Source organism: Galeopterus variegatus, unplaced genomic scaffold (genome assembly GCF_000696425.1).
Source record: "Galeopterus variegatus unplaced genomic scaffold, G_variegatus-3.0.2 Scaffold6769, whole genome shotgun sequence".
NCBI classification, from domain to species: Eukaryota; Metazoa; Chordata; class Mammalia; order Dermoptera; family Cynocephalidae; genus Galeopterus; species Galeopterus variegatus.
Window position 1 is genome coordinate 95,631 of NW_007732880.1, and position 3,217 is coordinate 98,847.

At 46.7% G+C, this 3,217-nt stretch overlaps 1 non-coding gene across 1 annotated transcript; it reads left to right on the forward strand.

Moving 5' to 3' along the window:
* Positions 1 to 1,172: 1,172 nt before the first annotated feature.
* TRNAS-UGA lies at positions 1,173 to 1,254 on the forward strand. The gene has a single exon. It is a non-coding gene; the product is annotated as a tRNA-Ser (tRNA).
* Positions 1,255 to 3,217: the final 1,963 nt, after the last annotated feature.

Consider the following 3,217-nt stretch of genomic DNA (forward strand, 5'->3'; position numbering starts at 1 on the left):
TCTCAAGTTGGATAAAACCTGTTTTTACAATTCTCAAGTATTCTGCTGCCCTTTCACAATTAAATGGGTTGAGACATTCAGCACTGTAATTTAGTTAAGATAAATATGGGAAAGTCTCAAGAAACACACACCTATCAAGAGAGGTCACGTAGCATCGCGGCTTCCAAATGTCAAGGACGTGCCTTCCTGCCTTATTATGGAATGTACCATTATGAGAACGGCGACGTTTCCATTAACACTTGGAAACTAGTAAAAGGCCTTCTGTTATTTTTCTCAAAGTCTGTCACCAACAGGTAGAACTTGCTGCTGACATGCCGCCACAGCCCGCGGGTAGGGCTTGCGCATGCGCCTGGGTTCAGCCGCGCCAACCCGCGGGCGTCGTCAGCCCGCCTCAGTTCTCTGAGGTGATGACTACAGGGCAGGCTAACGTTCTGAGCGCTTTAACGAAATAACGCAAATAAGCAACCAGGGCAGGCGCCACAGTTAACAAGGGAGGAAGTTAATGGCATTAAAGGGAATGAATGCAGACCTAATGCGCAGGACTTGATTCTCAAACCACGTCCAAGGCTACCCATCTCTTGAGAGAGCTAAGACCACACTTGGGGCCCGATCTCTCCCACCTGAGCTCGGCAATGAAGGATCACTGGGGACAGGAAAAGGAGATGGCCGTTGGAGCAGAAGCCCGGGACGGCCGGCCCACGGGCAGTATCTGACTCCTCACGCTTCCCGTCCCCTTCCGCAGAAGGAGGAGTTCTGAAGGCGACCCCGCCTCGGCGGGAATCGCAGCCGGAGACGCTTCCCTCTCAGAAGGCGGAGATTTTCGGGAGCGCAGGTCGCAGCACGGACAAGGCAGATCTTTGTTTCATAGCTCTCTCGTAGGCTAAGAAAAGAGCGGGAGGGCAAAAACCAAGCCAGCGACTAGAAGACGGGCAAGACTGCGATTTTCGGAGCGCAGCGGAGGGAAAGCGTTCTGAGACCTGAAAGTACCCCTGTTAAGGGGGTCTGTATTATTTCTTCGCGTCCACACTATAGTTGCGGCAACTCGAGCCCTCTGCCTCCTCCGACTTACACGGCTGAGCTCAGGGAGGTTGCAAGCCTCGCCCGCCCGCCAGCCTGGCGCCAGCGCAGTAATTATTACACTAGAGTGTCTCCGCCCTCCCCTTGCCACCGTGGCAGCGATGGCCGAGTGGTTAAGGCGTTGGACTTGAAATCCAATGGGGTCTCCCCGCGCAGGTTCGAACCCTGCTCGCTGCGGAAGCGGTTGTTTCTCGTTTTAACAAATGCACTCAAATGATAATCCTTTTCTTCCATGGTCTAACCAAGTTGGGTTAACCCGCCAGCCCTTCCTGCTGTATTTTCCATACCTGTCAGTTGAGCGGCATTCCTACGGAACGGTTTAATACGCCAAAGAAAACCCAATAAATGTCAGTGCTGCAAGTATACATCATTTACATCAAGGGAAAAAGTCTTCCTCTGTCCCCAAAGTCAAGGTAACGGTTTTAGAACCGTGGTGTACAACGTGAAGAGCAAGTTTGCAAAATAGACATGAGATGAATAAAAATATTGGAGAAGTTTTCAGGCTATTACAGCACGATCAAAGTATCATCTACCTAAAACTAAGGGCAAAACGACTTTACCTCTCCTTCCATCCCAGAAACAACCTCCAACGGTTCCCCCACCACATCCGAGAGTGTAGTGAAATGGGAGATAATTTTTTAAATTTTTGAAGTTCTACTTATAAAGCATACGAGATACATTCACATAACGGAACACTGCATGTAGCCATCAAAATGATGTAAATGACATGGGAAGGCCAATGCATTGGAAAATGCAAACAGTATGACAGATTAGAAAACCGTGTATATTATGATCACATTTTCGTTAAACAACTCATTTATGTATCCGTCTATGTGGGAAGAATGGGAGACAAAGAGAGTGATGAAGAGAGAATGGATGGTGGCTGGAAGGAAATATATCAAGATGTTACCAGTTTATCTCTGAGTTGTGGGATTTGGGGGGATTTTCATTTTCTTAATAGCTTTTTGCTTCACTTGGTTTTCTAAAATTTCTATATTGACCCGGTATGATGTTTTAAATAAGAAAAGAAAATTGTGAGGTTAGTCTTTAGGACCCTGCTCATCCACTTTCTGTTCCCTTTCACCCACTTTCAACATATCCCTCCCACCCCATGCTTCCCAGGTGCTCTGATGGAGTCCCCGACACCTCAAGGCTAGGGACAGCTTTTTGTGGTACCTGAAGAGAATTCCACCCACACAGACCCAACCCATTTGAGACTTGGCTGAACATACACACTGACCACATTTACATACAGTCCATCCTTTCTGCCCAATCCCCACACCCCTTCCACCCTCATTCAAGTCACTTAGAAACAACTGAATTCCTTTCCTAGTTGTTCTTTTCCCCTGTATCAGGTAGGGTCACATTCAGCTGCTAATAACAGAAAATCCAGCTTTAGTGGCTTAAACAAATAGGAGTTTGTTTCAAGAAACCTGGGAGATGAATACCATTCCTGAATCCAAGAGACTGAAATAATGGATAATTTCTCTTAGATGTTTCAATTTAAAAGTTTAAAATTCTTTGACTCTATACTAAAATGTTAATCCACGAAAGGNTGTACTTGTCATCTCCTGCTTGTTGCCTCATACTTCCAATATAGTTGTTACACCTCCAAACCTCACATCTGTGTCCAGCCAGAAGGGGAAAGGTAAGAACCCTCACTTATGTCTCATTTACCCAAACTCTATCACGTGGCCACCTCTAGCTACAAGGAATTCTGGGAAAGTATGTGCTTTTAGCTCGGTGTATTGCTACCCAAATCAAAATGGGAATTCCACTGGTAAGAAAGAAAGATAGATGATACTGAGTGGGCAACCAACTGTGGTTGCCACAATTCCATAATAGGAAAGTCAAGACTTGTAGACATGGGGCTTTCAAGACATGTCCCCTGCCTGCCTTCCCAACCTTCCCTCCCATCTCCCTTTTCCCTACAATGGTTTTAATTTAAAAGAGGGCAGAGGACAGCAGCCTGACAAGATACCTCTCCTCTTCCCATTGCCTTCTCTTGTTATGGCCAACATCCGACAGGTAAAAGAAATTTGCCCCACGAGAACCGGATGATAGGAAAGGGAAAAAAATTTTATTTCTGGCAGCCAGGGCTACGCAGGCCAATCGAGAAGCGCAGCCCCGAGTTGAAACC